This window comes from Protopterus annectens, chromosome 6.part0 (genome assembly GCF_019279795.1).
Source record: "Protopterus annectens isolate FY-2018-M chromosome 6.part0, PAN1.0, whole genome shotgun sequence".
NCBI classification, from domain to species: Eukaryota; Metazoa; Chordata; order Ceratodontiformes; family Protopteridae; genus Protopterus; species Protopterus annectens.
In genome coordinates, this window is record NC_056737.1 from 1121913590 (window position 1) to 1121938665 (window position 25076).

The 25076-nt window shown below is 34.5% G+C and overlaps 1 protein-coding gene across 1 annotated transcript in view; it reads left to right on the forward strand.

The window, feature by feature from the left end:
• Nucleotides 1-25076, forward strand: part of ITGB6 (integrin subunit beta 6) — a 920643-nt gene that overhangs the window by 507183 nt on the left and 388384 nt on the right. The window lies entirely within an intron of this gene.

Consider the following 25076-nt stretch of genomic DNA (forward strand, 5'->3'; position numbering starts at 1 on the left):
GAGAAAAATCATGAAAAAACACTTAGTAATCATATTATTAATCCAGCATTATGTACTTCTTAGTGGTCTTTATAAGGGCCACATAAACAGCCCAAGAATACATATTATCTATACCCACAAATAATGCCTAAACCCGAAGATGTAGGATAGGTTTAATAGTAATGTGGTCATTTAAACCGGGCATATTTGTAGCATCTGTTAGTAACTGCCACTTGACCTCCCTATATCCCAACACTGCCTTAAATTTACTACCTCAAGGACCTAACCTAATCTGCTCTAATATGGCAAACCTGAAAAAGTGACTGTCCCCAGTTTTTTCCACATGCCTATATAGAAGATTGGGCGAAAAGGGGGTTTAGTGATGTTTTTATGTATCTTAGGTATTCCCACTATGGTTGCCAGTGTAGGATGTTCAACCTTAAGAAAATTTTATGTTTCTATAGTAATGCGATTATCCAATAAAAATTCTTCTAAATACATATCAATCCACTTATACGCTATGTGTATTTCGTTGATAGATACTGTTTCATAATTAACAGATGTCTCAAGTATCTCATACATTTTGTTGGTATCGCTCAATTGTGTCAGGTAGCCATTCCAAAACTTTCCCCTTAGGAGCAGCTATAGACAAATGGTTAAAGCACATTTATAAGAAGATACCACATATGATCAAGGATTCATGGAACTTCTTAGGCAGTTTATCCACTAATGTTTGGAAAGAGGGACTAACGTTCATCACCATTGACGTGGTAGACCTATTTTCATGTATACCTAAATCACAAGGTTTAAAGGGATTTTGCAATAGCATAAGACGGTGCACTAATTTGAATTGGGACTTTGTCACCCTAATTATGGAGTGCATGACTATTGTACTTGATTACAACTATATTTACTTTGAGGGTGAATATTACCAACAGACCAGAGGGATGGCCATGGAGGCTGCATGTGCCCCCATGTTCGCCAACCTGGTCATGTTGGATTGGGAGAACCATTACATCTTCAAAAGTGAATATCACAAGTACATTAGACATTATTCCAGGTTTTTGGACAACATTTTTATTTTGTGGGATGGCTCCAAAGATAGCATAGATCAGTTTATGGAATATTTAAATGGGCAAGCACTTATTTAAAATTCGCTCATAATTGCAATACAGGTGGTATTGCCTACTTGATTACATTTATATCTAATAGCTGTAGTGGATTTAAATCTCATATATACAGGAAGAATACTTTTTCCATTTGCTGTCTTGAGTATTCCAGTAACCATCCTAGGAAACTGATGAGGAACATCTTTAAAGGGCAGTGTATAAGGGCAGCCTGAATGATGTCTCTGTACCCTGATATGGTTGATGAAATCGAATATATAGCTCCCTATTCAGTCAAAGGGTGTATCTTAGACATATGTTGGAAGTTGTTAAGAAGTATGTTATCAATGAATGGGGTAAAAAATACCCTCCTATTTTAGGAAAGGAAACAGTTACGAATACATGTATTAAAGACACTGACATAAACTATCAAAGAGCCTGTATTTTGGAATATACCCCCTATGTGAACCAAGTAAACCAGATATTAAATAGAAATTGGAAAATTCTTTTGGCGGACAACGAAATCAGGAACATAGTAGGTGAAACACCTTTATTTGTATATAAAATGGGCTGTAACATTAAGAGAAACTTGGAGTGGGGTAATACTATTAGGGAAATAGGTGGACAGACAAAACACACTAGGAAGTGTGATAGCTGCAGACAATGTCATGCCATTTTAGAGGATGATGATTTGATCTTAGAAAACGTTAACAAAACCAAGATCATATTTAGGCAAGGGAATTGTAATTCTAAGTATGTTATATACATGGCTAAGTGCATGACATGTCCCATTTACCATACAGGCAAAATGGAGACACCTCTCAAAAAAAGAATTTATGACCCTCTCTATAACATTAAATGGAAAGATAGCAACAATGCTCTATATAGGCATGTGGAAAAAACTGGGGGTAGTCACTTTTTCAGGTTTGCCATATTAGAGTAGATTAGGTTAGGTTCTCGAGGGGGTAACTTTAAGGCAGTGTTGAGATATAGGAAGGTCAAGAGGCAATTACTAACAGATGCTGCAAATATGCCCAGTTTAAATGATCACATTACTATTAAACCTATCCTACAACTGCAGGTTTAGGCATTATTTTGGGTGTAGATAATACGTATTATTGTGCTGTTTATGTGGGTCTTATAAAGACCACTAAGAAGTACATAATGCTGGATTAATAATATGATTATTACGTGTTTTTTTTTCATGATTTTTCTCTTGATGTTGAGGTATATGGTCATGGGCATTTTGTAGCTTATTTATGTATGTATAAAAGGAATTTAGAGCCTGAGTTAAATGTTTATATAAGCATTTAAGTTTTTATCATATTTTAGTGCTGTTTATATGAAGTTAGTGCATGTTCCCTTTAATTTTAGTAATGATTTTATTAATTAGTACCTTTGGTGCCAAAATAGAGAGTATTTAAATGATTTATTAATTATTGAGTGTATTCTGATGAAGTCCACTTTTTTAGTGGATGAAAGCGCTAAATCGTTATTACACAATAAAGAAGAGTGATTTTACTTTTGGTTGTGCGACCCTTCCTGTGGATTCCATCACTGTTGACGTTTATTTGCTCTATTTGTTATTCGCTGGTTGACTAAACGCTATTCATTAATTTATTATTTCAGCATTCACATTGCTGTTGTGGTAAAATGCATCTACAAGGTATTGCTGTATGTGTCACTTAGTGTCCATTATTTAATGTTAATTGCTGTAATTGGCTTGAGATTTGAGAATGAGAATTGCTTAGCACAGCAATCCAATATCCATTGCAGTTTTTGTTCCACTATGCCATTGCTGTTAGCATGGCATTTTCTGATTTTATCAAACTCTCATCCCTCTCAGTATTTCATTACAATGTCAAAAGTAATGGACTTATGCATTAATGCACTAAGCATGGAGTATGGACTTTACAGAACTGGCAGTCTATGCAGGATTTTACTGCTTTATGTCCACTGCTTGCAAGGATAGTTTATAGCCCCCATGTGGAATAGTATAAAGCATGTATCAGGAATGAATTAGCATGAATGAATGCGTGAGTGAGTGGATACATGAATGAATGTATGAATGAATGAATAAATACAGTATGTCATCTAGGAATTTCAACCAGCATTCTGCTGTGCCCTACCTCCTGAATGTCTAATTAATAAAAGGTAGAGCTGTACAGCACAGGGTTTTGCTCTAGGCCTTTCAGCTGTACATCAAGGTGTACTGACCTTAGCTGTGGCTTCTGTCTGTGCCAGGGTTGTTTGCTTTCTAGATGCATTGCACAATGATACTTGCCTCTGACATTGTTCTCACAGATGTTTTCACCTCCCCCAAACATTGACTGTTTTGTGTCCTAGTACATCCTTGTTATCAAAACACACAATGCTATAAAAAAATTAACAGCATTCTTTGGAATAACTAAGGTGTATCCTGTATATTACTATACTGCAATAGTAAACAGAATCATCATCAACTCCCCTTTTCCCTATTTTTCTGCATGAGATCGGGATTTCATACCAACTGTCACCAACTCTCTTCATTCACTACCATTTTTCCAACCTTCCTCGACAGTCATGCCTGACTATCACAGTTGTTCCACATTTCCAACCTTCCTCAACAGTCATGCCTGACTGTCACAGTTGTTCCACATTTCCAACCTTCCTCAACAGTCATGCCTGACTGTCACAGTTGTTCCATGTTTCCAACTCTTCCTCAACAGTCATGCCTGATTGTCACAGTTGTTTCACGTTTCCAACCTTCCTCGACAGTCATGCCTGACTGTCACAGTTGTTCCACGTTTCCAACCTTCCTCGTCAGTCATGCCTGACTGTCACAGTTGTTCCACGTTTCCAACCTTCCTTAACAGTCATGCCTGACTGTCACAGTTCTTCCACGTTCATGCAATCCATTCACCTTTTGCCTGGACATCCTCATTTTCTACAAACTCATCTTCATCAAATTGCCTTCTGCTTTCCTGCACATGCCCAAAGCAGCAACATCTGTTCTCTTTGACCTTTTCTTCAATTCGCTGTGCTCTGATGTCATCATTCTTTCATCTGTCCCCCGGTGTGCATCTTACCATCCATCTCAGGCACTTAATCTTCATCACCTCTAGCTTCCTCTTATGTTCTGCCTTTACTGCCCAGTTTTCTGTACCATACAGTAGTACTGGATGCACCACTGTTTTGTACACCTTACTCTTCAGTTTCTTTGGCCTTCTTCTTTGGCACAGTACCCCAACACTTTGTGCCAGTTGGTTGCAGCCCTTTTGAATCTAATTTTGACTTCCATATTCAGATTTCCCTTTTCCTCAACCACCCTTGCCAAATACTTCAAGCTGCTAGCCTGTCCCACTATTTTACATTCAATCTCAGTTCCATCTTCTTCTGTTTTTCTACAGTTGCTGCCATGACAATGGTCTTGTCTGTATCCAGTTTTATACTACCTTTCTTCAGTTTTGCATTACACTCCCTTCTCATTTCAAAAAACAAAAAGTAAAAAGGTCACACAGACAAACCAATTAGTAAAAACTACAAGAAAAACCTAACCAAGCTAGAGTTTTCATTATGTGATACCATAAACCTCCTGTAATAGAGGCCAATGGGATATATCCAAAGGACTCTTAAGGACTTCAAGTGTTTCACCTGTTTAGCTTCTGAATGTCCATGACTTTTAAACTTTTTCTTTTTAAGTCTTTGTGGATACAGTCATACCAAAAAAAGCAAAACCCCACTAGCTATGGACATGCATGTTTCAGCCTTTTTATGACCTTGTCAGCACAGAATAAGTGGACTGTTTAGCTATCCTTGAGAAACACGGGGTCTTTATATCCAGCTAATGTCCATTACCATTAAGGTGTCTGCAAAATATTCCAACTACTGTTCAGAGTCTGCTTGTAATGCCACATTGTCTGCAGACAGCAGCTTTGTTGCTCTGTTCCTGCCACCCTGTTTGCCTAATGTAGTTTATCAGCAGTATGAACAGAACTGGGCTCCCATTGGGAGCCTGTCTGCGAGTCAGAACACTGTTTTTCCTTGAGTCATTGGGTCCTTGTAAATAACAGGTTATGTACACTGATTCTACCAATGTTTCTATGACTCTGAACCAGCATAGTGCTGCCCAAATTAACTTTTGTGGGACCTTGTCATAAGCTTTCTTCAAGTCTCCAAATGCCCAGTTTGACTCTTTCCACATTTCTAGCTTATTCTCCACTACCTGTCATCTGCAAACATCAGGTCAGTTGGGCTACATCTTGATCCAAAACCAAAGTGTTCATCTCTCATATTACTTTCTACTACACTGTGTATTAATTTATCACTCACCATTTCCAGTACTTTCATGCATTCTGTGACAGGAGTCCGATACCTCTGTACTGCCCACAGTTGTGAATGTCCCCTTTGTTCTTGTACACTGACACCAGAATACCTATTCCAGAGTCATCTGGGATATACCTTTCCCTCATACCATAATGAGTACACTGAAGAGTCATCTCTCCCATTTCTCACCCAACATCTTTTCATTCACAAAACCAAATTAAAGAATGGTTGCTCTCAGGGGTGAGAGTGGGGGGTATCTGTCCTGCCGTAACTGTATTTATGTGATTCCATATTGGTTATGGGACAGAGAATGAATAGGTCAAACAATAAAAGAATATATATGTTATCAATTCTTATGCTGAACTGGGATGCCTTCAGCTCTGCTCTGATTTCAGGACAAAGACTGGATTAGGTCTGGAGAGTCAGATTGCCCTCGTCAAAGATATGTTAGCAGCAGTTGTTGGATAGCTGTATAAGGGCCAGAATTGTTTGTTTAAATCTAACATCATATATATCCATCTATAACCCCTTTTTCCTATTTTCCACATGGGGTCAGGGGGTTACTTCAACAGTAACAATCATCTAGATCCAAGTTTCACACTGCTGGGTGACGACCCTGCTGCACGTGTTCTCCCATACCACACACTTGCAAGTGCAGTCACACCTACATCCAGTTTAGAATGGCCAATTCACCTACTACATGTGTTTGGAGAGTGGGAGGAAACTGGTTCACCAGGAGAAAACCCATACAAACATGGGCAGGAAATACAGACTCCATATGGAAGGTACCCCAGCTGAGAATCGAAACGGACAGCCTCTTGCTGTGAGGTGACAGTGCTATCTGCTGCACCATTGTGTCACCCCAAATCTTATACCATGTATGAAGCACATATAGATAATGTGCATGTAAACAGATACTGCAAAAAGTCATTATATAAAACAGTACAGTAACATAAGTAAAATATCATTCTTAGGTATTCAGCTTTTTAATAAAATTTGTATTCAGTCTGTATATCCAAGCCTCACAAAACATATTCAACATAACATCATAGGATACAATATGTAAAGATTAAAGAACCTAAAACAGTGAAATGTTGACATATTTAGGTGTAGGATGCCATGTTCAGGATGCAGAAAACCATCAAAAGGCTAAATTAGACAGCAGATGTAGTATTCTAAAAGCATGTGGTTAAATTGAAGCAATCAACAATCATTTTGTATATCTGGGTTTTAGCATTTCCAAGTTAGTGAACTCTGCAGTCATAGATGATTGTAAGTTTCCAACTTGGAAGGTTTGTTATTTTCCTCTAAGTCCCACACTGGAAGGCACTATTACACTCAAAAAATGATAACAGTAGTGCTTTAGTAGTCGCAAAGTAATTTTGTCGTGTTCCAAAGAAACTTTTTTTAACATTTTTTAAGTTCTTGAGAAAATATAGTGTCTAATAAAGAAACTCATAACAGTTCTAATATGTAATGTTTTGTGTTATTAATCTGGTTTTATCATTTGTTGAATTTCTGCAAGAATAATAGTTTTGGGTGACAATAGAATTATGTGAATCAATATCCTAAATCTACCCAATGTTTTGAAAATCATCTCTAGCCCACCCCTCACCCATCACTCCTTAACTAAAGGATGCCAGTTGTAACTAGTTGCATCAAGATTCTCTCTATAATTTAATTAACTGATGAGTAGTTTGAGCTTCTCTCCTCTGTTAATTTTGTTTCCTATTTCAGCTGCCTGTTAAGTGATATTCGGACTTAATCAAAATAAAGGCTCGTTAGCAGGTTAATTATGGACTTTAACAGAACTTACAGAAATGCATTGACACTGTTGTCATCGATCTATTGTTCCTTCTATGTATAAAGAAAAGGAAGGCTAAAAAATATCCAACTGACTGGAGTGTGACGCCCTCAGTTACACAAAAGCATTCACACATGAAACAAGAAGGGACCTTTATCTACAGAAGTATAGACAGAAGCAAACATAGAAGGCATAGCATGCAGTATTTCAGATGTTTGCAGAATGTCCAGATTTTTGCCTCATATTTTGGTGTGTTCTTCATAAAACGTGTGTTTTTTGGGCAAATTACTGAGAACTGAAGTCACTAAATAACGACAGACATTTAAATTTCACTCTTCATATCTTTCAGATAATGCATGCTAATGCAAAACCATTATACGAGCATTAATTACAATTTTCAAAATGCTAATTTAAATAGTAGCTGTAGTACATTAAAAGCATGTGGTTAAATTGAAGATTTAAACAATTATTTTGTATAACTGGGTTTTCTAATTATGGACCACCCCCCGCATAATTTTTGGCTTTGCCCCAGACCCCTTGCACTAAGTGATAGAGATCTTTGATAGCAGGCAGTTTTGGATTGCAACCAGGAGTTACCAGAAAAACTGTTATTTAGACTGCAAAAAAAGAAGGCAGATTTTGCTGAGAAAAAAACAGGAATAACTTGCCTTAGAAATCAGCCAGTCTATATTTCTGGGATGTTTACAACAGTTGTGTTTGGTATAACGTGTCTCAAACCAGTGATGGCCTGGTTCATTGCAGTATAAAATACAGTGAGTTAAAAACTAATGCACTTACAAAGCAGGAGCAGATTTTTCATCTAGTAGGAATGTTTCTGAAATTGAATCATGGGGTGTCCATTACCACATGGCTGTAGTACATTAGAGGCTGGTTTACAACAGGCTTCCATGAGCAGGTAGGACATGGTTCCTGACCATACCTATCAACTGTACAGATTTTTGCAGAATTTCCAGATCTTTCCTCATATTTTTGGTCCGTTTCTCATAAAATTGTAGTTTTTCTGACAAATTAGTGGCAAATCATTAAGGATTGAAGTTAAAAAATAATGACAGACATTTGAGATTCAGACTTCATATGCTAATGCAAAACATGTTATTCTGTCAACTTTCTAAGTTTGTAAGAGCAATATTTAAAAACTGTCCCTATTTTTGGGCTGTTGTCCCCCTTTTATGTATGGCTTTATCCAGATTTCTTGCACTAAGAGGTTGAGAGGTATGTTCCTGAAGCCACTGAAAGAGGCAAGCAGTGATGCAACTGACACGCCTGAAGAAGCTCATTTGTGTAAAACAACATCTTAAATTTACCTTCTTTTTTCAATACTGCCAGTGAAAACACCTGCACTATTATTACTGTAATTAATACAGTGTGCTGCTGTTTCTTATGTAACGTTGCCAGTTTTTCTAACCAGGTAGTAAACTTATCAGTTAAATGTTTGATAATCAGAGAAGAAGACCCAAAGCTGTACAGTGACAATATCATTCAAGTTTATTTAACTTATGTACAGTATGTGTTGGTTTGCCTAATGATGAATTGAAGCTGGACACTTACTGATTTCTGTCTGTTCTGTGCTGTACTAACATTACATGTTCAGCTTTGTGTTTCTGCACTTTTTATATTGTGGGCAGTAAAATAACTGCCCATTGCGAAAGTCTGCCAGCTATTCAAGTTACATATTTTCCATTTGCATACTATGATGCAGAGAAAGCAATCTCAAACTAGAGTCAGACAATGATGCTTCCTTTTAGGTAAAAGTGGCATGAGCCTATAGGCTACATTTCTTCACCTTTATAAATGCGAAATGTTGAGAGGGGTAACAGCAGAAAGAAGAAGCAAACTATTGTCAATCAATGTTGGGGAAATACTTTTGATATAGTTAATGATGCCTCAGGGCAAAGGAACATAAAATGTAGAACTTTGTTGTGGCCGAGGCGCTAAGAGATTTTATGCTTTCTACTTTGGAATAAAAAAAAGTTTGGTGAACATAAGAACTAAATATCACTGGTTTCTTTTGCTACTGTGGTTTTAAGGATATTCTGGCTTTTGTGGTTTTATATAAAACTGATAACCAGTGAGTCCTTTTGTTCTATACCCCATATATTTCGAGATAAGGGGATGGAGTTCACCCAGAGAAACGGACAGACCAATGTCCTTTTGGGTATGCAGATTGCTGCTGAGAATGAAGTAGGTGTACTGAGCCAGCAAAATAATGGTATGCTGGATGCGCAAATGAATACGCAATTAAATGCTTTCAAAAAATGGGAGGAAACCTGACAATGAGTAACTGTTAACCCCTTTGCTGCAATAGGTAAAAAGACAGAAATGTCCTCATTACCAGCAGCACAAGAACTTTGTTCACAATTAGAGAAACTGATATTTAAAGAAACTGCTATTTTCTATAATATAAACAGTCTCCAGAGATATCAGGAATTACAAATAACACCACGTGGACTTTGAGCAGTTAAAAGACCTTCTACTTCCTTTGAACTGTCGGAAGAACTAGAACAAAAATTTCAAGAGAGATGGATAGCAGCAGCTCATTGCTGTAGTACTGAATGGGTGGCTATATTAATAGAAAGGGATAGCCTCAAAAGGAACAAATTATTGGGGGAAACTAAAAAGTTATGTGATGAAGTAATCAAGATAACATCAAATTCAGCACTAGAATCTTTTTTGGAAGTAGTAATGATCGTCTTTCTTCCTATGAGAAAGAACTAATTAACCAGAAGAAAAGCAAACTTCAGAGAGACTTAAGTGATTATGAATGAAAGAAAGCCTTTGTGCTTTCAATTAATCAGCAACCCAAATGGCGGAATGTCAGTTTCCAAACAGATAAGGAAACACTTGGCCAACGCATAAATCGGAGCTTCCATTCAGATGAAAGCGGGGCGTCTTCTATGGAAGAAGAAGAAGAAGTAATAGGTCAAGAATATCCAGGTTTACCTAGACCCAATAATGTTGAGTCTTTTCGGAGAATATTTCAAGGCTCAAATGTCCAGGGAAATGGGGCTAGAAAATGTACCTGGCAGGGACAAGACAACTATAGAGACCAGGGACAGGGCCGATATAAATGAAGTAAATGGACAAATTAAACAGGTAGAATGTATTAATGCAGATCAGTATGTTGTGAACCTGTCTAATTATTTGTTTGATGGAGTTGTAATGTCAGTTTTGCAAAAAGGTTTAAAATTTAAACCAACAGTTTTACCCAGATTATACGAATTAAAGGGTGAAATATTTAAGCTAGTACACAAAATGCATTTGAAAGAATATTTTTACAACTCTGTTTCTGAAAACATCATTGCTCCAGAGGTGGAAACAGACTCGTGTAGTGATTGTAGTTTTTACTCTTGTGATTCTGGGACAGAAAGTAATGCTTATAGTTTCCTAGATACAACTAAAATATCTGTGAAAAGCACTTTTATGCCTCCGTTTAAGAATACTTATACACAGCGTTTTTATAGCGCTTTTAACATAATATTGGAAAAGGAAATAGATGATTTTGAGACTACAAGGAAAAAATATAATTTGACTAAAACGGAATGGATGAAATTGAAACAATTGAGCACTAATGATCAAATAGTGCTCAAGCCCTCTGATAAAGGGGGCAAGTTGGTAGTCATGAATTCTTTGGATTATTATGATATGTGCATGCAACATTTAAATAATGAAGTAGTATATAGTAAAGTAAATGAAAGTATTTTGATTCAAGCACAGCATGATTTTCAAATGCTATTGAATAAGGGGGTTAGACTACATTATTTTACAGCTTCGGATGTGTCATATAAATTCATGACCAAAGATAATATGGTAGCTAGATTCTTCTGTGTCCCCAAAATTCATAAAAATTTACAACACCCCCCGGGACATCCAATAGTATCAGCAATTGGTTATTTTACGCAAAACTTTAGTTGTTTTACATGAATTTTTGTTAAAAGAAGTGTTAAAGCTTCCATCTTATATAAAAGATTCTTTTGATTTTTTGAAAAAGATAAAAGACATTATATGGATGGAAGAAATGTATTTTGTAGTAGTAGATGTAGCTAGTCTGTATACGAGTATACAACATCATTATGGCCTAGAGGCAATACAACATTTTCTGGGTGATAATCCCAGAACTCATTACATCAAAGAATTTATATATTTCTGTTTAACGAATAATATATTTGAATTTGAAGGGAGCCTATATAGACAAAATAAAGGCACAGCGATGGGGGCAGCTTTTGCCCCAGTGTACGCAAACTTGTTTATGTGATTAGTAGAGAGAACACACATATACACATATATAGAAGTGCATTTTATAGAGGTCATGTCATAAAATATTTTAGATTTATAGACAACCTTATATTTGTATGCCAAGGGGGCAATGAGGAGGTACCAGAATTTCTACAGTGCTTAAAAAATAATAAATATGAAATTCAATTTGATGGGGGCACAAGTAGGATTAGTGGTAAATTTTTTGGATATTACTTTAGAAGGAAAAATGATCCGCGATATTACTTTAGAAGGAAAAATGATCCGCGGTGGTGGTGCTGCGGTAGCATTGTTGCCTCACAGTAAGACGCTGTCCGGTTCGATTCTCAGCTAGAGCGTCTTCTGCGTGGAAACATGCGTGAATGGGTGTACCTTCGTTGAAGGTTGTGTGTCAGGGCTGGCAACTCGCCACGTAAAAATCAACTGCCAATCATTAGGGGACCGGATTCTGCTGTGGCGTCCCCTAACCGGGAAAAGCCGAAAGACACAACAACTTTAGAAGGAAAAAATGAAAAGAAGGATTAAAACTAGTATACATAGAAAATTCAATCAAGCCAATTTGATGTTGCATGCTACTAGCTGTCATCCAACTCATACTTTAACTTCTATTCCCTATGGAGAATTATTAAGGATAAAGAGAATATGTAGTGATGAAAATGAATCACGGAAGGAAGCTAAGAAAGCTATAGTTATGTTTTTAAGCAGAGGTTATAAGCAAGACACAGTGTTAGATAGTTATGCTAAAATTTATGGAACTTCCGAAGTCAGAAATGGAAACTTATATAGTAGAAATTTAGGGAACTGTGGAAACAAAACATTAACGGATAGTTCTTTATTTTTTGTTTCTAAATATACCCTTTTTCAGACAGGTTGAATAAATTATTAAAAGGGTATTGGAAGCAGGTAAAAAGAGAAGTGTTATCACTTTCAAAAATGGAATTAAGGTTTTCATTTCAAAGAGGACGGAACTTAAAAGGATTTTTTGGTTCATAGTAAATATAATAAACCAAGAGAAAAAGTTATTAAAAACCCAATAAAATTGGAAACTTTTCCTTGTGGGAAATGTTTGATTTGTCAATTTATAGTACCAACTTTTGAGAAAATGAATGGAAAGAAGTTTGAAACTCAAGGAACTTTTTGGTGTGCAAGTAAGGGAATTATTTACGCTATAGGATGCCCTTGTAAAAATTATTATATAGGTGAAACTAAAAGAAGCCTAAGTGAAAGAATAAAAGAACATGTTAGGGACATTAAGAAAAATAAAGTTATAAGTCCCGTAGCAGAACATTTTAATAAAGTACATCTAGGAGATATAAAAAAATCTAAAAGTAACAGTTTTAGAGCAGGTTTCACAACATTTTGCTAGTGAGGAAATGTTAAAACATTCACTAAGAAAAAAAGAATCGATTTTTATTATCAAATATAATACTTTACAACCTAATGGTTTAAATAAAGAATATAATTGGCAAAGTTTTATTTAGTAATGTTTTAGCTTTAAGAAAAAGTTTTTCACTGATTTTAAGTTAATTGAATGCAATTGATTAATTAAGTACTGCTGTGTATATATAAAATGAAAATTTGTTGAACAAGAATTTTACTCTGTAAAGGCTGGTTGTGGCCGAGGCGCTAAGAGATTTTATGCTTTCTAATTTGGAATAAAAAAACGTTCGGTGAACATAAGAACTAAATATCACTGGTTTCTTTTGCTACTGTGGTTATAAGGATATTCTGCTTTTGTGGTTTTATATAAAAGGTAGAACTGTTTGTTGACCCTTTAACTGAGTCAGTATATCTGAAGGATTATATCTCAGTAAATATGATGGTATTAGTAGGTTCATAGATTTGTAGGTTTGATCATTAAGGTTATGACCCACTGACCTTCTAGAAGCTTGAGTGATATAACCAAGTCCATATCTCTCATAAAATAATGCAATAATTTCTTAAAAGTAGTTGGTGATACACATTTTTTACCAATAGTCTACCTTGAGCTTCATTCTAAGTAAACACAGACACAAACCCTCTAATTTCCTGCTGTTTATATTTATTTTGCACAAATTACATTAGTTGGTGTTAACCCCACAGAATGTACTCTAGGCTCAATATTACAAAAAGAGCTAGGAGTGACAATGCCTTGACGATCACGGAGAGATCACCTATCAAAAGCGTGCATTGCAATAAGTACATTGAAATCTCCCTAAAAGGTGTGCATTTTGTAGCCCAACTATTTTCTTTGTGAGAAACCTTTGATTTGTGCCAGATCCAGAAACATAGTAGACATCCTTCACAGTGAAATGTCATGCTACTGTTAAAGTAAAAACTGAATTAGTAAGACATAACATTTTTCTGAAGTATATTGCAATTTATAAATGCAATATACTGGTGTATTGAAATTTACATATACAATATACTGGAGTATATTGCAATTTACATATACAATATACTGATGTATATTGCAAATTATATATACGATATACTGGTGTGTATTGCAGTTTGCATATAGATTAGTATAGCCACTGTAAAGAAAATACATTCATATTAGAACATTGTATGCAGATTCTAACTGTTCACTACTGCAAGGGACTGTAAACCCTGCTCTGTCCAATGTGGGAACCCACACCCCCCGTGCCCCTTCACCCCCACATTGCTCTGCCTCACAGGAAAAGAGAAAACCTTATTTCATAAGAACACTAATATTCCCTTTATTCCATTGTAGTATAACCTTGTAGTTAGCATATTATGTTTCACTCACACAATGGGGTTGCTGGTGTGCATAGCCCTCATGCAAGAACATCAGTTTTCCTTTTATTTTTGCTTACAAGTAATATTCTCTTTTATATAACAGCACTGCTATATCTTACATGGTCTATAACTCTGGACATTCTGCAAAAATCTGTGCCAGTGTCTTATAGAAATACATTATAAATGCTGCACTATATCTTTAAACATAGACACTACTTTCCAACAAGCTTACATTTTGAAATGCTGAATATGCTCCATTGACAAAAACTAGAAAGGATAGTTTATCATAAGTCTACAGCATGCAATGTCTTAATTTGAATCATCTTTTGTGAAGCTACATTTCATGTAAATGAATTATTAAAGTATGCCATGTTTACATCAACTTCAAAACTACAAATACTCAACCACAAAACTACAACTACAAAGATTTCATCCTTAGAATAGTGATTTACTGGTCTGTAGAAATAAAATCATAACAATGTTAGGATTTCATTAGTATAAAAAATGATTACTGCAGTTTTTATCCATTTCAAGTTTTCATTCCTTACAGATCAGCATTTTTACAATTGTTTATTTGGTGTTTTTTTTATAAGAAGCATACACACACACGCGCGCACGCACACACACACTCGTGAACACACGCACGGACGCGCACATACACACACACACACACACACACAAACACACACACACACACTCATAATTGATACCCTTTACAGATATCCCCTGTAATACCACATTTTGTCAAATAGCTTACTTAATACAAGCTGACAGACCTTCTGAGAAAACGGCAACTTGAATGTACTTACCATTACAATAATTAGTCAGAATCTGAAGAAAAACAATGTTATTATGTCTTGCAGTCAGACTCATGGTAATCTGTCAAATAAAATTTGTTCACTTGACAATACCCCAAAAAACTATCACCAAAACAACTTTCAGTGAATACCAAATAAGCTTTCTACACCCCACCCTCACATGAGGAAGACTCTACTACCCCCCCCCCATGAATATATACTAAATCTGTAGTCAATCAACAGTGGAGAAAAGTACAAAAGTAATTGTTCACTGAATCTGAGTTTCAGCAATATTTTGTTTGCTGTGTAGTCCACCAGGTAAATTATTGTCAAAAAGTTGTCATAGTCCTCTTGCAAACACACACATATACATATCCCTATAACTCCTACCCTTTGCATTACAATAACTATAATCTTACCCTTCTAACTCAGCTCTTTCACTGTTCTGGTTTTCCTTTATGTATATCCTAGTACCCTGTTAATTCTCTTATATTCTTTAAAATCATTAGGCAGTCCTAAACACCATCCCTGAACTTTTTAAATAACAGATTTGATGATACCTTGTTTTTCTTGCTATCCAACTGACAATTCAAGAAACCTATCTGGCAACACTGACATTCATGTATTTGTGGCATTACCTAACTTAGTTCAGTGACAAAGTCAATCTTTTTTCTAAACCACCTGCTCCTCTAATCCCTCTCATCAGTACCGGTCAGTTACCATTTCTGCCTTGTATCAGCTAATAGTTGCCATAATCACTTTATTAGCCTTCATTAATATTTACTCTGATATATATATATATATATATATATATATATATATATATATATATATATATCTATATATATATATATATATATATATATATATATATATATATATGGATCTACCTGTGATGGTAGACAAGCCATTTGATCGACACTCATTTGGTAGACAATTCATTTGGTCAACAGGCAAATTTGCCCCCCTCCCCAATGTTGTGCGACCCTGGAGTTGATATATATAGTTAGGGGGGTGTGGGGGGCACAGCCCCCCACATTGGGGGGTGTGGGGCGCAAAGCCCCCCAAATAAAACTGCTTGTTGACCAAATGAACTGTCGACCAAATAAGTGTCGATCATATGGCCTGTCGACCATGTGATAGGGATCCATATATATATATATATATATATATATATATATATATATATATATACATCTATATCTATATATATATATATATATATATATATATATATACATCTGCTGCTTAATTCACTTACAGCTAATCCTTCCTTTCAGCCTATTACATCCTGTACAGTGTTTCCTTCCTACTCTCTATATACAGTCACATCTTCCTCCTTACCCTATGTGTCACTAGCTTTCTGCTCTCTTCTTTTATGTATATCCATGATCTTCATTGTCTGATCTTTTTTCACTATGCTGCCCTGCTGTAATCCATTCTTCCATCCATAGTTCTCTCTCTCTCTCTCTATATATATATATATATATATATATATATATATTTATATATATATATATATATATATATATATATATGTATATATATATATATATATATATATATATATATATATATATATGTAGCCGTATTCCATCTATTAACACTTCTTCATCTACACATCATTATGTGTTGGCTTTGTCCCTTGTTGACCCTGGCCTTTTCAACCTAGCATTCACAGACTGTCACTTAAGAATTAAGTGGCTTTTATTGATGACCTCAAGCAAGCACTGTCTAAAATCAATAACACATGTAATGCTTGTGTTTACTGTTGTCTTTGTGTTATCAGAGTTGTTTGTTTGTCTTTTGACTGGCCTTCTCTGGCATGAGCTATAGCTAGTTGTTTCTCCAGCACAGCCTGCAACCAGTTATTTGCATTATATTGAACCTACCTGCACTACCTTCCCAATCTGCTGCACTTTTAATAATTATTGTCTATAGATTTCTGATATTATTTTTTCATCTGTTAGTGTGGTGACTTTGATTTATATCCATACATGTTACATTTGTGTGGGACTGTTATTCATAGGCCTTCACTAAAATTGAATTGTTCCCTCCTGAACTTCGTGGCTAACAAAACAAAGTAACATATAATGTACTTTGCTGACCAGATAAATCCAAAATGTTTGTAATTGTTTTTTTACAAGCAAATGAAGGTGGTGTATATGTTAACTAAGAGAAATGTGGTTGAGTTACAGTGGAATCTCACCAGCTGTTCATATAAGGGGTCCTTGTTTAAAGGAAATAGAGATGAAGAACTGAGCCCCATATCAGAATAGTGCCTTTCAGAAGCCACAGCCAGCAGACAATGTAAAAGGAATTTTTGCAAAATATTACATTTCTCATTTTGAATGTCTGAGAAAGAATAGTCAGTCCTCCTTTTTTGTACAAAATGACTGCAGAGATGAGTTTGGTATGTCTACATTTTTAAGTTGAGCGGGAGTCCAGCAATGCAAACCAACAGCAGTCAAATAGTTTAAAGCAAAAACCCAGTGTGAAAGTACAGGAACTGCTAGAATGGCAGAGCAGAGTTTGGATGTTGAATTCTTGGATACAAGATCTGAATATGTGGATGACAGATCAAGTGAACTGCCTAGCATTGCTGGAAGGGATAAAAAAGGAATCAGAAGATGGAGAACCAAAGTGCCAAAATGGAAAGGAAATAATAGATGTAGTAACCTTTTTATTATTATTTTTATTTTTAGAATTTTAAAATACTAATCAATTAAATTAAAGAAATGTAACATATAAATGTCATACAACATAACTATTTACAATAGTCCATATTCAATCATTTAACATTGAGAGAGTATTTGAATTCTTCCAATTTTTAGTGACCACTTTTCTAGCTATTACTGAACAATTCCAAATACGATGATATTGTGCTTTAGGAAGAACATGAGGAATTGGAGCATTACAAATTATTAAAGATTTAATTAACTTAAAATTGTCTGACCATAATGCTTGCATAAATATATTAATATTATCCCAGAAAGGTTTCAATACTTCATGATCAAAATTCATATGTTGCCAATTTGCTTTTAAACTAGAATTACATCTCCAGCACCTACTGTTTGGCTTCTTGTACATAATTTCAATTTTATGTGGGGTAATAAAAGCGTTATGTAAACCTTTCCACAAAAATATCTTCCAGGTTAAATGTGTTGAAGTATTTCCAGATGACTTCAAAATCATATTTTTATCAGAATCTGAAATAATACTATCATTTAACTGACAAAAAAGGTCCCAATAGTTGAATTTGATATTTGACATATATGGTTTTATTAATTTGTACATAATTGATATAAGACCTTCATTATTATTTAAATTATTTCTATATTTTATTAAATCTTCACTAAGACATGGAAAGTATTTTTATTATAATCTGTTATACATCCTATTTTAGATACCAAATATTATCTGTTAGTTTGTGTTGTATGCCAATTAGTTGAGTTAAAATCATATTATTTATTAAATATTCTAAGGTATGGATTTTTGTTTCATTTAATAATTGATTCCAAAAAATTACATATTTATTTCTTAACGTCAACATTGTATTTATATTTGAAAAATCTGTATAATCTTCTGTAAAAGCTATAGGAAATAATGTAAACATCCACTACTTTAAATCAGAATTTTTATAATTAAAATTTCTAAAAGATTTCCAAATATTATTAATGTAGTTAGAATTTATTATTTTAAAACTATGTTTAAAGAAAACATTCTTTATTAACCAAATAAAGTTATTTGTTAAGATATGATTATGTAACACTGAAATATTTGTATGCATTTCAAACCATATATACTCATGTATAGTTTTCCATTTTGCTGAATAATGTATGTTTAACCATAAACTTGCTATTTGAAAAAAATGAGGATAATATATATGATTCTATGTCTGGAAAACCAATTCCTCCATATTTCCAATTTCTTCTAAAAGAAATTTCTAAGAATTGTATTAATTCTCATTACATATTTTTGGAGGAGTGATTAATACGTTTTGAATAACATTTAGTATTTTGGTAAGACTATCATTTTAACTAAAATGAATCTTTACTCCATAGAAAAAATATTCTGTTTATTTAATATTGTAATATTTTATAATGCATTAAAAGTTTGATGAAACCATATATCTTTATAATCAGGTGTTAGAATAATACCTGAGTATTTCATTTGGCCATTATTCCAATCAATATCAACATTATGTTTAATTTAATATTTTGTTTTTTATTAAGTAATAATGTTTTTGTTTTATTATTGAAAGTTAATCCTGATACTTTTTCAGTCATGCAGTGAGTGTAGTAATGTTTCTAAAGATGGTTCTATATTTCCTATCATTAAAAAGATGGCATCACCAAAAAGTTGTATTTTAAAGGAATATGAATTCACCAACTCAAAGCTTATAATTGCTTGAGTCATTCTAATAAAATTAGCTAATATTTCTATAATCAATGCAAAAAGTAAAGGTGGAAGAGGGCATCACTATTTTGTGCCTTTATTTACTTCAAATTATTTTGAAAGATATAGATCATAAGACATAGATAATAATCTTATTGACCAGTAGGTGGCACCCTCTTCCCATGACTAATCTCCCTGAACCCATATCTTACTATCTTAACATATAACTCTCAGGCATTCCAGTTTTTCCTACACTTATCTCTCCTGCAGTCCCACTCTATCCTTCTACCTTACACTGCTTATCTCTTTATCAACCCTCCTAACCATCTCTCCCAAACTTACCTTAGCAGTCAGCACTCCACCAATTGTTCTCCTGGGGTTTAATCCTTCACTGGCTCTACCCCCCCATTCACCCTGCAGACTCAGTCCACTCCCCTACCCTGCCCCCATATTCCACCCGCCCCGGTACCTCTACATTTATCCTCCCTAAACCATACCCTCATCCACATACTCACTCACAGGACCCACCTCCTTAAGGTGATATTACCCATTACCATTTGTGTTACACACAAACCACAATTGGAACTTTCCCTCTATACCAAGCTATAACTACTACCTCATGATGCTACCTTCATCGAGCTCACCATTCCCAAAGGTGATTCTCTTAATACTACTCTTACCTTTCCTTTCTATAACTTACTTACATTCTATGAATATCTTAACTGCCTAGGATTTTATAATTCCATAAGACAAACCTCTATATCAATACCAATACTTGAAGTCCCTCTTAGCAATACATATACACCCAGCACATCTACCTACCTACCAGCTAAGTATCATATACTGACCCACATTAAATTCTATAGTCCAACAACTAGGAAATTCCAGGATCTTACATGTAGACTCTTAAAACTTTCAATAAGAGTACAATTTCACCCCTTAATAGATGGTGATATCCACCTAAACCCTGGACCAACCTCTACTAAACTTCATTGCCCCACACCCTAAATCCTGCTAACACATTGCTAGAAAGACCCTCTAACTCACTCTTGATAGCTCATCTCAATATACTGAGCATAAACAATAAAGTTGCCCACCTACATGCACTCATGGATGTACATTCATTTGACATCCTATGTCTTACTGAAACATGGCTCAAAAATTCAACACAAGATAATGAGATTATTCCACCCGGCTACAATATCCTGAGGCTAGACTGTAAAGCTAAGAAGGGTGGGGGAGTAGCTATTCTATACAAATCTGGATTACAGGTAAACCCTATAGATTCTCATCCTCCCTAATAAATAAGGCTGAAATCCTTATTTCCAAATTACAACTTAATAAACATAAATCCAGCTACATCATCTCTGTTTATCTTCCCCCAGGTAATAACTCTAGCACCCTAGAGGATATCCTTAGTTGGTTATCTAATACCTACCCACAAGAAACCATAGTGCTTGGCGACTTTAATATCAACTGGAAGAGCTGTTCCTCAGAACAGCCACCTACTCATATTAACCTATATGGTTTTACCCAAACCATTACATCCCCTACAAGGACCAAGAAACTAAATGGCAAGAAAAGCACCTTAGATTGCATTCTCATAAACAGTCACCACCAAACTTACAAAGTAGGAATCATTACCAAAGATATAAATGACCATTCACTGACCTTTATAATCAGATATAAAAGTGGCATTCCAAACCCAACAACCTACAAGACAATAAGGACCAAAAACCCCAATAGCTTTCAAAAAGAACTTTTGGCATGTGATTGGTCACCCCTAAAAAACCTACCTCTAAATGAAGCAGTACAATACTTTAATTCAAAATTCTTAGCTTTTATAGACTATCATGCCCCAACACGTACAATTAGAGCCAAGACTAAACCAGCCCCATGGCTCTCAAAAACTATCAAACAAAAAAATCCTCCTTAGAAACAAATTGTGGGCAAATTGGCATTCAACTAAAAGCACTGTTGATCAATTAAAGTTTAGACAGCTTCAAAATGAAACAAAAAAAGCCATATTGTTAGACAAAAAGAATTTTTACTTTGAGCTCCAACAAACGCTCCAAAATAAACCACAAAAATTCTGGTCATGTATTAATAAACTCTTACACCCTGGTCATTCAGTCACACCCACCCCTTTAGGCTCTGATCACAATAACCCTACTCAAATAGCCAATACCTTTAACACTTTTTTCACAGAGACTATTCAATCTCTTGCTAATCAGCTATTCCCTGATACATCATCATCAACCACCTCCATCACTAATGCACCCCTTCATTTCACTTTCAACCTGTTCCTACATCCCTTGTCTGTACCCTCTTACATAAGCTTAAACCTACCACCCTCCCTGCAGACCTTTTACCTGCAGAATACCTGCAAAAAGCTGCAAAAGCCATAGTCTTCCCAGTTTCCATCCTGATTAGTAGAACTATTACAGAAGGAACTATCCCATCAATCTGGAAAATCTCTTACATTATCCCCTTGCATAAGGGAGGCAACTCCAATGAATTATCAAATTATACAGCTATAGCCATATTTTCACCACTGGCAAAGATCATGGAGAAATGCATTCATAAACAGCTGTTAAACCACCTAATAGAAAACAATTTACTAGCCAACTGCCAACATGGTTTTAGGCCATTTCATAGCACCACCTCTGCTCTTTATTCTTTCACAGATCGTATTAATAAGAATCGCAACAATAACACGTTATCCTCAGCCCTCTTTATTGATCTTTCAAAAGCCTTCGATATGGTTAACCACCACTTACTCATTAATATACTCAAAAACCTGTGTCTAGACACACTGGCTATTCAATGGTTCAAATCATACTTAGACAACAGGCAGCAGGCTGTCCTATGGGAGAATAACCTATCCTCCCACCTCCCAATTACCCTTGGGGTCCCTCAGCACTCCATATTAGGCCCTCTCCTATTCACTATTTTTATAAGTGACCTATACTCTGTTATACCTCAAGCTACTTGTATCCAATATGCAGACAATTCCACACTAATATGCTCTGCCACTTCACCATCTGTTCTACAGTCCATAACCCAAAATGTGTTTAACATAGTCAAAAAATGGCTTCTACATAGATGCCTCATTCTGAATCCCAAAAAAACAAAACTGCTACTATTCACTCGAAGACGTCGGGCCTCCCCACTTAATTCTACTGTCACATCAAGCAATGGCATTATTATGTCTCCTGATTGTGCTACTAAACTTCTTGGGGTTCTAATTGACAACAACCTTACCTTTGATTCCCATATTAATAGTACTATAAAAACAGTCAACAAAAAACTAGGATCCCTATATAGGATTAAATCCTTTTTGTCACCACTAGCCAGAACCACCATTGCCCATACCCACTTAATCTCTACCCTCCTCTATGCCTCACCTATATATATGAAACTATATAAAAACAACACCAACAAGCTAGCAATCTCCTATAATAATATTGCCAGATTTGCAACTGGATCTGCCTTCAGAGCCCACAAATGTGATAATCTTAAACAGCTAGGATGGCTAGAACTGCCAAATATAATACTATTTAATCAATTAACAGTTGCCCACAAGATCCTGTACCAACCTACTAACACACCAATACTTACTAACCTAATCACCCCCTATAACAACCTGAAGACCCTACTCTTATCAAATAAACTACTTCTACAAATTAGGTAAAGCTAACAACTTGGCTGGTGACGCCTTGTTTGCCAATACAGTTAGAAAAATCTGGAACTCCCTCCCAAAAGACCTAACCACCATTACCTCTACAACATTATTTAAAAGCGAATTGAAGGCATACCTTAAATCACAGTGGCTATGCCCTTGTTCTAACCCTTACTAACTACCCCTAATTTCTCAAAGCGTTTATTGCCATTGTACAAACTAGTTACATTTCTGTTAACTACTAACAGAGTGTATAACCTAGCTACTTTTTTTCAGTCAACTACAATGAAAGTATTCTCTAATACTAAAGTTTTAGCAAAATATTTGCATGGCTAACCATAGCTGAAATGTACCATGATTCTGTTTACAGAAATGTAACAAAATGTAATGTATAGGATCATTATCTGTACATTTAACTGTATTTGTAAATGTCTCATATTATAAATGATAGTGTGTTTTTTGTTTGTTGGAGCTTTTCTCCCCAGTACTCCACTGAAAATGGATATATTTCGAGTTTGACTAGCCCGGTCAACAAATGTAAAATAAATAAAAAAAATGAACCTATTTTAACATAAACATAAGAATTTTTATATAAACATAGAATTAAATGTATAAAATTACTTGAAAATTATATTCTTTAAGTGTTTCAGCTAAATATATCCAGTTTACTGATTCAAATGTTTTGTTTATATCTAAACTTATAATTGATAATTCTTTCTTTTTTATTTGCATAACCTATTAATGAAATGATTATTTTAATATTATCTTGAGTTTGTCTATATAAAATGAAAACAGTTTGATCTTCATATACTAAAATAGGCAAAATTGTTTTATTCTATTTGCTAGACCTGACATAAATATTTTATAATCTATATTTAAAAGATATATAGGTTTATATAAAGAACACATTTTTAGATTGTTATCTTGTTTTAGGATAGGTGATGCTGAGGTATATTTCTAAGATGGTGGGATATTAGCATTAATTTTAAATTCTATATAAACTTTTAACAAAATAGTTAATGGTTCAGTTGGGAACAATTTAATATTTTCAGGATTAATCCCATTATTGCTTGGTGCTTTATTATTATTTTTATTTGTTCTTTAATACCTGTCAAAGTTATAGGCTTTTCTGTTTTTTATTTGTTCTAGAGTTAGTCTTTTATGAATATTTTTACTTAGAAATTCTTTGATATTATTTCTTGTTCTCCTATATTATCCAATGTATTTAAATAATCAAAATAAGTTCTAAAACATTCTAATATAGCTTCTAGGTCTGTAGCATTTTTTATTCTTCTCATTTAAAATAATATTAATATGATTAGCTTTATTTATTTTCTTGGATCTGACAGCTAATATATGTAGTCTTATTGGATTTAAAGAATATGTTTGTAATCTATATTTCTCTAGACTAATTGACACTTTATGATTTAAAATGTCTGCATATTTTAAGCCTAAATCAATAATCTTAGATCTTAAGTCAATATTTCCATTATGTATACGTATCTTACATTTATTAATTTCAGTTTGTAAATCCAACAGTTCCTTTTCCCATTACCTGTTTTGTTTTAAATTAATAAAACGTTAAATTAATAAAATGTTCTACTCTAACCTGTCATTTTTGCTACTGCTATATATATTATTATCATACAACCTAAATACACTATGTGAATAAGGAATGAGTAGTAATAAATGATTAATTTGAAACAATTACTAACAAACATCTATAAATAAAGTAATATCTTATTATTAATATCTACTGACAAAATAATTTTGTGGATATATTTCAAACAATGTACTAACATGAAAAAACAATGGAATTGCACAGAAAGAAAACAAATTAGTTTAAATTTTCAAAACCAGAATGATCATCTGTTAAGAAAATAATATAGCTGATAGTTTTTAAATTGATTATCTTCCTTAAATAAATATATTCCAATGACAAAAGGTACATTGTTGTTTGAAGCTGACTAAAAAAATGCATCAGATTTTCCAAC